This window comes from Hyla sarda, unplaced genomic scaffold, assembly GCF_029499605.1.
Source record: "Hyla sarda isolate aHylSar1 unplaced genomic scaffold, aHylSar1.hap1 scaffold_1433, whole genome shotgun sequence".
Taxonomy (NCBI): Eukaryota; Metazoa; Chordata; class Amphibia; order Anura; family Hylidae; genus Hyla; species Hyla sarda.
In genome coordinates this window covers 54083-68532 of record NW_026608063.1, presented here as the reverse complement: position 1 = coordinate 68532, position 14450 = coordinate 54083, and the positions used below count along the sequence as shown (strand labels likewise).

Sequence of the window (14450 nt, the reverse complement as noted above, 5' to 3'; positions counted from 1 at the left end):
AGGAGGAGTAAGAAGGGTTCCTGGCAAATCCGGGTTATGGATTGCATTTAAAAAGGCCCCGTGGGAGTGCAATGGGCCCCTGTGCTTAGCAATAATGGTATGGGTTTAGGTTCTGCTGTGTGTACTGGTGGTTGACTGCCCCCCAGCCCAGAGTGTGCATGGAAAATTGTCTGGCAGCCTCCCTGACAGCAAGCAGTGATAGTGCCCATGAAGGGGACCTTGTTGGGCCCGCCCCTTTCACGGTTATCGCTTCTCGGCCTTTTGGCTAAGATCAAGTGTAGTATCTGTTCTTATCAGTTTAATATCTGATACGTCCCCTATCTGGGGACCATATATTAAATGGATTTTTGAGAACGGGGGCCGATTTCGAAGCTTGCTTCCGTCGCCCTATGCATTGACCCGATATGGCAGTATCTTCGGGTACAGTGCACCACCCCCTTACAGGGTTAAAAAGAAAGATTCCTACTTTCATTGCTACCTGCTTGCTGGCTAGCCAGCTAGCCAGCCCTGTGGGCCTTGCTGCTGCTGCAGCCAAAAAACAAAAGGTGGTGCTGCTGCTGCTGCTTCTGCTGCTTCTGCTTGTGTCTGGCCGCTGTTGGAGCGTCCAGGCACAGGACTTCTGCTGCTGCTGACTAAATGGCCTCCTTAATTGGATCATTTGAGTAGCCAGCACACCTGTGCAGGTAGGGCATGACATGATAGGCAGCTGCCTTGATAGCGGGTGGGTGCTGAATGTTCCTAATTGACAAAATAAGATTAATGCTTATGAAGAAATATAAAATCTCATCCCTTCCCCAATATCGCGCCACACCCCTACCCCTTAATTCCCTGGTTGAACTTGATGGACATATGTCTTTTTTCGACCGTACTAACTATGTAACTATGTAACATAACATGGGGGGGGGGTCTCCTGGCTGTTCACACAGGTGTGTCATTGCTGTACATTGACCATGCATTGCTTCTGTGGTATTGCAAAGGCAAAGACAAATGCTTCCAGCCATCCATTGCACTAATGGATTGGTCATCAGCTGGCTGTCTATGTCCCGCATCAATATAGACCAAAGTACAGAGGGTTAGGCTATGCTATTGTGCACCTACCTGATGCATCAGAAGGTGCGAGGCCCTTGCTAAATTCTGTGCACAGACTTTGAGATCTATACTTTAGACTGTATCTAAACCTGCTCCAACATGGACTGACATTCTGGCCTACTTTCAGCCGATGCGACTTGTCTGTCGCTGAACAGTCGCTTTTTATGTATTCAGCACCTATGTATAATGTTGTAAAAATGCTCTAGAAGCTAAAGTCGCAGAAATGTCACACATATTTGGCCTGCAACTTTCTGTGCGACAAATTCAGACAGGAAAAATCAGTATAAATCCTTAGAAAATTATCCCCCAGTGTCTCCATCTGCTGGCGGTATTGAATAAGCATTGCTGCACTGATGGGGTATGCATTAGACGAAAAAAAAGAAGAAAAAGAAGAATAATACGCCCAGAAAAGAGGCGAAAAGGAGAAAAACGTAAAAAAACGTGAAAAAAAAGTAAGAGGAAGAGAAGGGAAAAAAAGGTGGAAATGGGTTTAAAAGTGATTTCGGCGGAGAAATATATATATATATATATATATATATATATATATATATATATATACGCGCACACACACACATATATATAAACGTATTCTCCGTTGAGATATTGCAGCCGCTGCTGTGTCCAGGCCCAGGAGCCTTAGCACTGTGCTGTGATGTCACTCAATACCACTGACATCACTAGGTGTAAACAACATCTCTCCTTTGCTGTGTATGTGACTATGGAGCTGTTTGGTGATGTCGTCTATTATGGCCTTCATAGAAGCAACAGGAGATTGTTGCATCCATCTAGAACCCTCAGAACTACAGTGCTATGATGTCACTCACTTCCACAGGCCTTGCAGAGTGTAAACAACAACAACCCAGCTTTGTTGTGTATGTAACCATAGGGATTTGTGATGTCACCTAGAACCTTCACAGCAGCGACAGCTTTATGAGGAGCATCAGCACTGCTCTGCCTGAGCAGAACCATCACCGCCATAGGTTGTCAAATAACCCGGGTTTAACCCACACAGGTAAGTCCAATGGGGTGCAGGCATGTCCTCTATGCTTACAGCTTCCCGTGGGTGTTGGTTTGATACCGTTTGGGGACAGCCAAGGAGGCATCTGCAGGCAACAAAGGTAGGTGTGTGCTTGTGTGTGTGTTTCCTATGCAGATCCTAAGCCCAGTGTCACATGCAAGTAGGAGGAGTAAGAAGGGTTCCTGGCAAATCCGGGTTATGGATTGCATTTAAAAAGGCCCCGTGGGAGTGCAATGGGCCCCTGTCTTGCTGCTTAGCAATAATGGTATGGGTTTAGGTTCTGCTGTGTGTACTGGTGGTTGACTGCCCCCCAGCCCAGAGTGTGCATGGAAAATTGTCTGGCAGCCTCCCTGACAGCAAGCAGTGATAGTGCCCATGAAGGGGACCTTGTTGGGCCCGCCCCTTTCACGGTTATCGCTTCTCGGCCTTTTGGCTAAGATCAAGTGTAGTATCTGTTCTTATCAGTTTAATATCTGATACGTCCCCTATCTGGGGACCATATATTAAATGGATTTTTGAGAACGGGGGCCGATTTCGAAGCTTGCTTCCGTCGCCCTATGCATTGACCCGATATGGCAGTATCTTCGGGTACAGTGCACCACCCCCTTACAGGGTTAAAAAGAAAGATTCCTACTTTCATTGCTACCTGCTTGCTGGCTAGCCAGCTAGCCAGCCCTGTGGGCCTTGCTGCTGCTGCAGCCAAAAAACAAAAGGTGGTGCTGCTGCTGCTGCTGCTTCTGCTGCTTCTGCTTGTGTCTGGCCGCTGTTGGAGCGTCCAGGCACAGGACTTCTGCTGCTGCTGACTAAATGGCCTCCTTAATTGGATCATTTGAGTAGCCAGCACACCTGTGCAGGTAGGGCATGACATGATAGGCAGCTGCCTTGATAGCGGGTGGGTGCTGAATGTTCCTAATTGACAAAATAAGATTAATGCTTATGAAGAAATATAAAATCTCATCCCTTCCCCAATATCGCGCCACACCCCTACCCCTTAATTCCCTGGTTGAACTTGATGGACATATGTCTTTTTTCGACCGTACTAACTATGTAACTATGTAACATAACATGGGGGGGGGGTCTCCTGGCTGTTCACACAGGTGTGTCATTGCTGTACATTGACCATGCATTGCTTCTGTGGTATTGCAAAGGCAAAGACAAATGCTTCCAGCCATCCATTGCACTAATGGATTGGTCATCAGCTGGCTGTCTATGTCCCGCATCAATATAGACCAAAGTACAGAGGGTTAGGCTATGCTATTGTGCACCTACCTGATGCATCAGAAGGTGCGAGGCCCTTGCTAAATTCTGTGCACAGACTTTGAGATCTATACTTTAGACTGTATCTAAACCTGCTCCAACATGGACTGACATTCTGGCCTACTTTCAGCCGATGCGACTTGTCTGTCGCTGAACAGTCGCTTTTTATGTATTCAGCACCTATGTATAATGTTGTAAAAATGCTCTAGAAGCTAAAGTCGCAGAAATGTCACACATATTTGGCCTGCAACTTTCTGTGCGACAAATTCAGACAGGAAAAATCAGTATAAATCCTTAGAAAATTATCCCCCAGTGTCTCCATCTGCTGGCGGTATTGAATAAGCATTGCTGCACTGATGGGGTATGCATTAGACGAAAAAAAAGAAGAAAAAGAAGAATAATACGCCCAGAAAAGAGGCGAAAAGGAGAAAAACGTAAAAAAACGTGAAAAAAAAGTAAGAGGAAGAGAAGGGAAAAAAAGGTGGAAATGGGTTTAAAAGTGATTTCGGCGGAGAAATATATATATATATATATATATATATATATATATATATATATATACGCGCACACACACACATATATATAAACGTATTCTCCGTTGAGATATTGCAGCCGCTGCTGTGTCCAGGCCCAGGAGCCTTAGCACTGTGCTGTGATGTCACTCAATACCACTGACATCACTAGGTGTAAACAACATCTCTCCTTTGCTGTGTATGTGACTATGGAGCTGTTTGGTGATGTCGTCTATTATGGCCTTCATAGAAGCAACAGGAGATTGTTGCATCCATCTAGAACCCTCAGAACTACAGTGCTATGATGTCACTCACTTCCACAGGCCTTGCAGAGTGTAAACAACAACAACCCAGCTTTGTTGTGTATGTAACCATAGGGATTTGTGATGTCACCTAGAACCTTCACAGCAGCGACAGCTTTATGAGGAGCATCAGCACTGCTCTGCCTGAGCAGAACCATCACCGCCATAGGTTGTCAAATAACCCGGGTTTAACCCACACAGGTAAGTCCAATGGGGTGCAGGCATGTCCTCTATGCTTACAGCTTCCCGTGGGTGTTGGTTTGATACCGTTTGGGGACAGCCAAGGAGGCATCTGCAGGCAACAAAGGTAGGTGTGTGCTTGTGTGTGTGTTTCCTATGCAGATCCTAAGCCCAGTGTCACATGCAAGTAGGAGGAGTAAGAAGGGTTCCTGGCAAATCCGGGTTATGGATTGCATTTAAAAAGGCCCCGTGGGAGTGCAATGGGCCCCTGTCTTGCTGCTTAGCAATAATGGTATGGGTTTAGGTTCTGCTGTGTGTACTGGTGGTTGACTGCCCCCCAGCCCAGAGTGTGCATGGAAAATTGTCTGGCAGCCTCCCTGACAGCAAGCAGTGATAGTGCCCATGAAGGGGACCTTGTTGGGCCCGCCCCTTTCACGGTTATCGCTTCTCGGCCTTTTGGCTAAGATCAAGTGTAGTATCTGTTCTTATCAGTTTAATATCTGATACGTCCCCTATCTGGGGACCATATATTAAATGGATTTTTGAGAACGGGGGCCGATTTCGAAGCTTGCTTCCGTCGCCCTATGCATTGACCCGATATGGCAGTATCTTCGGGTACAGTGCACCTACAGTGCACCACCCCCTTACAGGGTTAAAAAGAAAGATTCCTACTTTCATTGCTACCTGCTTGCTGGCTAGCCAGCTAGCCAGCCCTGTGGGCCTTGCTGCTGCTGCAGCCAAAAAACAAAAGGTGGTGCTGCTGCTGCTGCTTCTGCTGCTTCTGCTTGTGTCTGGCCGCTGTTGGAGCGTCCAGGCACAGGACTTCTGCTGCTGCTGACTAAATGGCCTCCTTAATTGGATCATTTGAGTAGCCAGCACACCTGTGCAGGTAGGGCATGACATGATAGGCAGCTGCCTTGATAGCGGGTGGGTGCTGAATGTTCCTAATTGACAAAATAAGATTAATGCTTATGAAGAAATATAAAATCTCATCCCTTCCCCAATATCGCGCCACACCCCTACCCCTTAATTCCCTGGTTGAACTTGATGGACATATGTCTTTTTTCGACCGTACTAACTATGTAACTATGTAACATAACATGGGGGGGGGGTCTCCTGGCTGTTCACACAGGTGTGTCATTGCTGTACATTGACCATGCATTGCTTCTGTGGTATTGCAAAGGCAAAGACAAATGCTTCCAGCCATCCATTGCACTAATGGATTGGTCATCAGCTGGCTGTCTATGTCCCGCATCAATATAGACCAAAGTACAGAGGGTTAGGCTATGCTATTGTGCACCTACCTGATGCATCAGAAGGTGCGAGGCCCTTGCTAAATTCTGTGCACAGACTTTGAGATCTATACTTTAGACTGTATCTAAACCTGCTCCAACATGGACTGACATTCTGGCCTACTTTCAGCCGATGCGACTTGTCTGTCGCTGAACAGTCGCTTTTTATGTATTCAGCACCTATGTATAATGTTGTAAAAATGCTCTAGAAGCTAAAGTCGCAGAAATGTCACACATATTTGGCCTGCAACTTTCTGTGCGACAAATTCAGACAGGAAAAATCAGTATAAATCCTTAGAAAATTATCCCCCAGTGTCTCCATCTGCTGGCGGTATTGAATAAGCATTGCTGCACTGATGGGGTATGCATTAGACGAAAAAAAAGAAGAAAAAGAAGAATAATACGCCCAGAAAAGAGGCGAAAAGGAGAAAAACGTAAAAAAACGTGAAAAAAAAGTAAGAGGAAGAGAAGGGAAAAAAAGGTGGAAATGGGTTTAAAAGTGATTTCGGCGGAGAAATATATATATATATATATATATATATATATATATATATATATATATACGCGCACACACACACATATATATAAACGTATTCTCCGTTGAGATATTGCAGCCGCTGCTGTGTCCAGGCCCAGGAGCCTTAGCACTGTGCTGTGATGTCACTCAATACCACTGACATCACTAGGTGTAAACAACATCTCTCCTTTGCTGTGTATGTGACTATGGAGCTGTTTGGTGATGTCGTCTATTATGGCCTTCATAGAAGCAACAGGAGATTGTTGCATCCATCTAGAACCCTCAGAACTACAGTGCTATGATGTCACTCACTTCCACAGGCCTTGCAGAGTGTAAACAACAACAACCCAGCTTTGTTGTGTATGTAACCATAGGGATTTGTGATGTCACCTAGAACCTTCACAGCAGCGACAGCTTTATGAGGAGCATCAGCACTGCTCTGCCTGAGCAGAACCATCACCGCCATAGGTTGTCAAATAACCCGGGTTTAACCCACACAGGTAAGTCCAATGGGGTGCAGGCATGTCCTCTATGCTTACAGCTTCCCGTGGGTGTTGGTTTGATACCGTTTGGGGACAGCCAAGGAGGCATCTGCAGGCAACAAAGGTAGGTGTGTGCTTGTGTGTGTGTTTCCTATGCAGATCCTAAGCCCAGTGTCACATGCAAGTAGGAGGAGTAAGAAGGGTTCCTGGCAAATCCGGGTTATGGATTGCATTTAAAAAGGCCCCGTGGGAGTGCAATGGGCCCCTGTCTTGCTGCTTAGCAATAATGGTATGGGTTTAGGTTCTGCTGTGTGTACTGGTGGTTGACTGCCCCCCAGCCCAGAGTGTGCATGGAAAATTGTCTGGCAGCCTCCCTGACAGCAAGCAGTGATAGTGCCCATGAAGGGGACCTTGTTGGGCCCGCCCCTTTCACGGTTATCGCTTCTCGGCCTTTTGGCTAAGATCAAGTGTAGTATCTGTTCTTATCAGTTTAATATCTGATACGTCCCCTATCTGGGGACCATATATTAAATGGATTTTTGAGAACGGGGGCCGATTTCGAAGCTTGCTTCCGTCGCCCTATGCATTGACCCGATATGGCAGTATCTTCGGGTACAGTGCACCACCCCCTTACAGGGTTAAAAAGAAAGATTCCTACTTTCATTGCTACCTGCTTGCTGGCTAGCCAGCTAGCCAGCCCTGTGGGCCTTGCTGCTGCTGCAGCCAAAAAACAAAAGGTGGTGCTGCTGCTGCTGCTTCTGCTGCTTCTGCTTGTGTCTGGCCGCTGTTGGAGCGTCCAGGCACAGGACTTCTGCTGCTGCTGACTAAATGGCCTCCTTAATTGGATCATTTGAGTAGCCAGCACACCTGTGCAGGTAGGGCATGACATGATAGGCAGCTGCCTTGATAGCGGGTGGGTGCTGAATGTTCCTAATTGACAAAATAAGATTAATGCTTATGAAGAAATATAAAATCTCATCCCTTCCCCAATATCGCGCCACACCCCTACCCCTTAATTCCCTGGTTGAACTTGATGGACATATGTCTTTTTTCGACCGTACTAACTATGTAACTATGTAACATAACATGGGGGGGGGGTCTCCTGGCTGTTCACACAGGTGTGTCATTGCTGTACATTGACCATGCATTGCTTCTGTGGTATTGCAAAGGCAAAGACAAATGCTTCCAGCCATCCATTGCACTAATGGATTGGTCATCAGCTGGCTGTCTATGTCCCGCATCAATATAGACCAAAGTACAGAGGGTTAGGCTATGCTATTGTGCACCTACCTGATGCATCAGAAGGTGCGAGGCCCTTGCTAAATTCTGTGCACAGACTTTGAGATCTATACTTTAGACTGTATCTAAACCTGCTCCAACATGGACTGACATTCTGGCCTACTTTCAGCCGATGCGACTTGTCTGTCGCTGAACAGTCGCTTTTTATGTATTCAGCACCTATGTATAATGTTGTAAAAATGCTCTAGAAGCTAAAGTCGCAGAAATGTCACACATATTTGGCCTGCAACTTTCTGTGCGACAAATTCAGACAGGAAAAATCAGTATAAATCCTTAGAAAATTATCCCCCAGTGTCTCCATCTGCTGGCGGTATTGAATAAGCATTGCTGCACTGATGGGGTATGCATTAGACGAAAAAAAAGAAGAAAAAGAAGAATAATACGCCCAGAAAAGAGGCGAAAAGGAGAAAAACGTAAAAAAACGTGAAAAAAAAGTAAGAGGAAGAGAAGGGAAAAAAAGGTGGAAATGGGTTTAAAAGTGATTTCGGCGGAGAAATATATATATATATATATATATATATATATATATATATATATATATATACGCGCACACACACACATATATATAAACGTATTCTCCGTTGAGATATTGCAGCCGCTGCTGTGTCCAGGCCCAGGAGCCTTAGCACTGTGCTGTGATGTCACTCAATACCACTGACATCACTAGGTGTAAACAACATCTCTCCTTTGCTGTGTATGTGACTATGGAGCTGTTTGGTGATGTCGTCTATTATGGCCTTCATAGAAGCAACAGGAGATTGTTGCATCCATCTAGAACCCTCAGAACTACAGTGCTATGATGTCACTCACTTCCACAGGCCTTGCAGAGTGTAAACAACAACAACCCAGCTTTGTTGTGTATGTAACCATAGGGATTTGTGATGTCACCTAGAACCTTCACAGCAGCGACAGCTTTATGAGGAGCATCAGCACTGCTCTGCCTGAGCAGAACCATCACCGCCATAGGTTGTCAAATAACCCGGGTTTAACCCACACAGGTAAGTCCAATGGGGTGCAGGCATGTCCTCTATGCTTACAGCTTCCCGTGGGTGTTGGTTTGATACCGTTTGGGGACAGCCAAGGAGGCATCTGCAGGCAACAAAGGTAGGTGTGTGCTTGTGTGTGTGTTTCCTATGCAGATCCTAAGCCCAGTGTCACATGCAAGTAGGAGGAGTAAGAAGGGTTCCTGGCAAATCCGGGTTATGGATTGCATTTAAAAAGGCCCCGTGGGAGTGCAATGGGCCCCTGTCTTGCTGCTTAGCAATAATGGTATGGGTTTAGGTTCTGCTGTGTGTACTGGTGGTTGACTGCCCCCCAGCCCAGAGTGTGCATGGAAAATTGTCTGGCAGCCTCCCTGACAGCAAGCAGTGATAGTGCCCATGAAGGGGACCTTGTTGGGCCCGCCCCTTTCACGGTTATCGCTTCTCGGCCTTTTGGCTAAGATCAAGTGTAGTATCTGTTCTTATCAGTTTAATATCTGATACGTCCCCTATCTGGGGACCATATATTAAATGGATTTTTGAGAACGGGGGCCGATTTCGAAGCTTGCTTCCGTCGCCCTATGCATTGACCCGATATGGCAGTATCTTCGGGTACAGTGCACCACCCCCTTACAGGGTTAAAAAGAAAGATTCCTACTTTCATTGCTACCTGCTTGCTGGCTAGCCAGCTAGCCAGCCCTGTGGGCCTTGCTGCTGCTGCAGCCAAAAAACAAAAGGTGGTGCTGCTGCTGCTGCTTCTGCTTGTGTCTGGCCGCTGTTGGAGCGTCCAGGCACAGGACTTCTGCTGCTGCTGACTAAATGGCCTCCTTAATTGGATCATTTGAGTAGCCAGCACACCTGTGCAGGTAGGGCATGACATGATAGGCAGCTGCCTTGATAGCGGGTGGGTGCTGAATGTTCCTAATTGACAAAATAAGATTAATGCTTATGAAGAAATATAAAATCTCATCCCTTCCCCAATATCGCGCCACACCCCTACCCCTTAATTCCCTGGTTGAACTTGATGGACATATGTCTTTTTTCGACCGTACTAACTATGTAACTATGTAACATAACATGGGGGGGGGGGGTCTCCTGGCTGTTCACACAGGTGTGTCATTGCTGTACATTGACCATGCATTGCTTCTGTGGTATTGCAAAGGCAAAGACAAATGCTTCCAGCCATCCATTGCACTAATGGATTGGTCATCAGCTGGCTGTCTATGTCCCGCATCAATATAGACCAAAGTACAGAGGGTTAGGCTATGCTATTGTGCACCTACCTGATGCATCAGAAGGTGCGAGGCCCTTGCTAAATTCTGTGCACAGACTTTGAGATCTATACTTTAGACTGTATCTAAACCTGCTCCAACATGGACTGACATTCTGGCCTACTTTCAGCCGATGCGACTTGTCTGTCGCTGAACAGTCGCTTTTTATGTATTCAGCACCTATGTATAATGTTGTAAAAATGCTCTAGAAGCTAAAGTCGCAGAAATGTCACACATATTTGGCCTGCAACTTTCTGTGCGACAAATTCAGACAGGAAAAATCAGTATAAATCCTTAGAAAATTATCCCCCAGTGTCTCCATCTGCTGGCGGTATTGAATAAGCATTGCTGCACTGATGGGGTATGCATTAGACGAAAAAAAAGAAGAAAAAGAAGAATAATACGCCCAGAAAAGAGGCGAAAAGGAGAAAAACGTAAAAAAACGTGAAAAAAAAGTAAGAGGAAGAGAAGGGAAAAAAAGGTGGAAATGGGTTTAAAAGTGATTTCGGCGGAGAAATATATATATATATATATATATATATATATATATATATATATATATACGCGCACACACACACATATATATAAACGTATTCTCCGTTGAGATATTGCAGCCGCTGCTGTGTCCAGGCCCAGGAGCCTTAGCACTGTGCTGTGATGTCACTCAATACCACTGACATCACTAGGTGTAAACAACATCTCTCCTTTGCTGTGTATGTGACTATGGAGCTGTTTGGTGATGTCGTCTATTATGGCCTTCATAGAAGCAACAGGAGATTGTTGCATCCATCTAGAACCCTCAGAACTACAGTGCTATGATGTCACTCACTTCCACAGGCCTTGCAGAGTGTAAACAACAACAACCCAGCTTTGTTGTGTATGTAACCATAGGGATTTGTGATGTCACCTAGAACCTTCACAGCAGCGACAGCTTTATGAGGAGCATCAGCACTGCTCTGCCTGAGCAGAACCATCACCGCCATAGGTTGTCAAATAACCCGGGTTTAACCCACACAGGTAAGTCCAATGGGGTGCAGGCATGTCCTCTATGCTTACAGCTTCCCGTGGGTGTTGGTTTGATACCGTTTGGGGACAGCCAAGGAGGCATCTGCAGGCAACAAAGGTAGGTGTGTGCTTGTGTGTGTGTTTCCTATGCAGATCCTAAGCCCAGTGTCACATGCAAGTAGGAGGAGTAAGAAGGGTTCCTGGCAAATCCGGGTTATGGATTGCATTTAAAAAGGCCCCGTGGGAGTGCAATGGGCCCCTGTCTTGCTGCTTAGCAATAATGGTATGGGTTTAGGTTCTGCTGTGTGTACTGGTGGTTGACTGCCCCCCAGCCCAGAGTGTGCATGGAAAATTGTCTGGCAGCCTCCCTGACAGCAAGCAGTGATAGTGCCCATGAAGGGGACCTTGTTGGGCCCGCCCCTTTCACGGTTATCGCTTCTCGGCCTTTTGGCTAAGATCAAGTGTAGTATCTGTTCTTATCAGTTTAATATCTGATACGTCCCCTATCTGGGGACCATATATTAAATGGATTTTTGAGAACGGGGGCCGATTTCGAAGCTTGCTTCCGTCGCCCTATGCATTGACCCGATATGGCAGTATCTTCGGGTACAGTGCACCACCCCCTTACAGGGTTAAAAAGAAAGATTCCTACTTTCATTGCTACCTGCTTGCTGGCTAGCCAGCTAGCCAGCCCTGTGGGCCTTGCTGCTGCTGCAGCCAAAAAACAAAAGGTGGTGCTGCTGCTGCTGCTTCTGCTTGTGTCTGGCCGCTGTTGGAGCGTCCAGGCACAGGACTTCTGCTGCTGCTGACTAAATGGCCTCCTTAATTGGATCATTTGAGTAGCCAGCACACCTGTGCAGGTAGGGCATGACATGATAGGCAGCTGCCTTGATAGCGGGTGGGTGCTGAATGTTCCTAATTGACAAAATAAGATTAATGCTTATGAAGAAATATAAAATCTCATCCCTTCCCCAATATCGCGCCACACCCCTACCCCTTAATTCCCTGGTTGAACTTGATGGACATATGTCTTTTTTCGACCGTACTAACTATGTAACTATGTAACATAACATGGGGGGGGGGGTCTCCTGGCTGTTCACACAGGTGTGTCATTGCTGTACATTGACCATGCATTGCTTCTGTGGTATTGCAAAGGCAAAGACAAATGCTTCCAGCCATCCATTGCACTAATGGATTGGTCATCAGCTGGCTGTCTATGTCCCGCATCAATATAGACCAAAGTACAGAGGGTTAGGCTATGCTATTGTGCACCTACCTGATGCATCAGAAGGTGCGAGGCCCTTGCTAAATTCTGTGCACAGACTTTGAGATCTATACTTTAGACTGTATCTAAACCTGCTCCAACATGGACTGACATTCTGGCCTACTTTCAGCCGATGCGACTTGTCTGTCGCTGAACAGTCGCTTTTTATGTATTCAGCACCTATGTATAATGTTGTAAAAATGCTCTAGAAGCTAAAGTCGCAGAAATGTCACACATATTTGGCCTGCAACTTTCTGTGCGACAAATTCAGACAGGAAAAATCAGTATAAATCCTTAGAAAATTATCCCCCAGTGTCTCCATCTGCTGGCGGTATTGAATAAGCATTGCTGCACTGATGGGGTATGCATTAGACGAAAAAAAAGAAGAAAAAGAAGAATAATACGCCCAGAAAAGAGGCGAAAAGGAGAAAAACGTAAAAAAACGTGAAAAAAAAGTAAGAGGAAGAGAAGGGAAAAAAAGGTGGAAATGGGTTTAAAAGTGATTTCGGCGGAGAATATATATATATATATATATATATATATATATATATATATATACGCGCACACACACACATATATATAAACGTATTCTCCGTTGAGATATTGCAGCCGCTGCTGTGTCCAGGCCCAGGAGCCTTAGCACTGTGCTGTGATGTCACTCAATACCACTGACATCACTAGGTGTAAACAACATCTCTCCTTTGCTGTGTATGTGACTATGGAGCTGTTTGGTGATGTCGTCTATTATGGCCTTCATAGAAGCAACAGGAGATTGTTGCATCCATCTAGAACCCTCAGAACTACAGTGCTATGATGTCACTCACTTCCACAGGCCTTGCAGAGTGTAAACAACAACAACCCAGCTTTGTTGTGTATGTAACCATAGGGATTTGTGATGTCACCTAGAACCTTCACAGCAGCGACAGCTTTATGAGGAGCATCAGCACTGCTCTGCCTGAGCAGAACCATCACCGCCATAGGTTGTCAAATAACCCGGGTTTAACCCACACAGGTAAGTCCAATGGGGTGCAGGCATGTCCTCTATGCTTACAGCTTCCCGTGGGTGTTGGTTTGATACCGTTTGGGGACAGCCAAGGAGGCATCTGCAGGCAACAAAGGTAGGTGTGTGCTTGTGTGTGTGTTTCCTATGCAGATCCTAAGCCCAGTGTCACATGCAAGTAGGAGGAGTAAGAAGGGTTCCTGGCAAATCCGGGTTATGGATTGCATTTAAAAAGGCCCCGTGGGAGTGCAATGGGCCCCTGTCTTGCTGCTTAGCAATAATGGTATGGGTTTAGGTTCTGCTGTGTGTACTGGTGGTTGACTGCCCCCCAGCCCAGAGTGTGCATGGAAAATTGTCTGGCAGCCTCCCTGACAGCAAGCAGTGATAGTGCCCATGAAGGGGACCTTGTTGGGCCCGCCCCTTTCACGGTTATCGCTTCTCGGCCTTTTGGCTAAGATCAAGTGTAGTATCTGTTCTTATCAGTTTAATATCTGATACGTCCCCTATCTGGGGACCATATATTAAATGGATTTTTGAGAACGGGGGCCGATTTCGAAGCTTGCTTCCGTCGCCCTATGCATTGACCCGATATGGCAGTATCTTCGGGTACAGTGCACCACCCCCTTACAGGGTTAAAAAGAAAGATTCCTACTTTCATTGCTACCTGCTTGCTGGCTAGCCAGCTAGCCAGCCCTGTGGGCCTTGCTGCTGCTGCAGCCAAAAAACAAAAGGTGGTGCTGCTTCTGCTGCTTCTGCTTGTGTCTGGCCGCTGTTGGAGCGTCCAGGCACAGGACTTCTGCTGCTGCTGACTAAATGGCCTCCTTAATTGGATCATTTGAGTAGCCAGCACACCTGTGCAGGTAGGGCATGACATGATAGGCAGCTGCCTTGATAGCGGGTGGGTGCTGAATGTTCCTAATTGACAAAATAAGATTAATGCTTATGAAGAAATATAAAATCTCATCCCTTCCCCAATATCGCG

At 46.2% G+C, this 14450-nt stretch overlaps 7 non-coding genes across 7 annotated transcripts; all 7 read left to right on the top strand.

The window, feature by feature from the left end:
- The first annotated feature begins 245 nt into the window (after positions 1–245).
- Positions 246–436, top strand: LOC130307565 (U2 spliceosomal RNA). Its single transcript, XR_008856738.1, has one exon. It is a non-coding gene; the product is annotated as a U2 spliceosomal RNA (small nuclear RNA).
- A 2084-nt stretch (positions 437–2520) lies between these two features.
- Positions 2521–2711, top strand: LOC130307563 (U2 spliceosomal RNA). The gene has a single exon (XR_008856736.1). It is a non-coding gene; the product is annotated as a U2 spliceosomal RNA (small nuclear RNA).
- A 2087-nt stretch (positions 2712–4798) lies between these two features.
- On the top strand, positions 4799–4989 carry LOC130307542 (U2 spliceosomal RNA). The gene has a single exon (XR_008856715.1). It is a non-coding gene; the product is annotated as a U2 spliceosomal RNA (small nuclear RNA).
- Positions 4990–7086: 2097 nt separating this feature from the next.
- Positions 7087–7277, top strand: LOC130307562 (U2 spliceosomal RNA). The gene has a single exon (XR_008856735.1). It is a non-coding gene; the product is annotated as a U2 spliceosomal RNA (small nuclear RNA).
- A 2088-nt stretch (positions 7278–9365) lies between these two features.
- LOC130307561 (U2 spliceosomal RNA) lies at positions 9366–9556 on the top strand. The gene has a single exon (XR_008856734.1). It is a non-coding gene; the product is annotated as a U2 spliceosomal RNA (small nuclear RNA).
- Positions 9557–11635: 2079 nt separating this feature from the next.
- Positions 11636–11826, top strand: LOC130307560 (U2 spliceosomal RNA). Its single transcript, XR_008856733.1, has one exon. It is a non-coding gene; the product is annotated as a U2 spliceosomal RNA (small nuclear RNA).
- Positions 11827–13899: 2073 nt separating this feature from the next.
- LOC130307559 (U2 spliceosomal RNA) lies at positions 13900–14090 on the top strand. The gene has a single exon (XR_008856732.1). It is a non-coding gene; the product is annotated as a U2 spliceosomal RNA (small nuclear RNA).
- Positions 14091–14450: the final 360 nt, after the last annotated feature.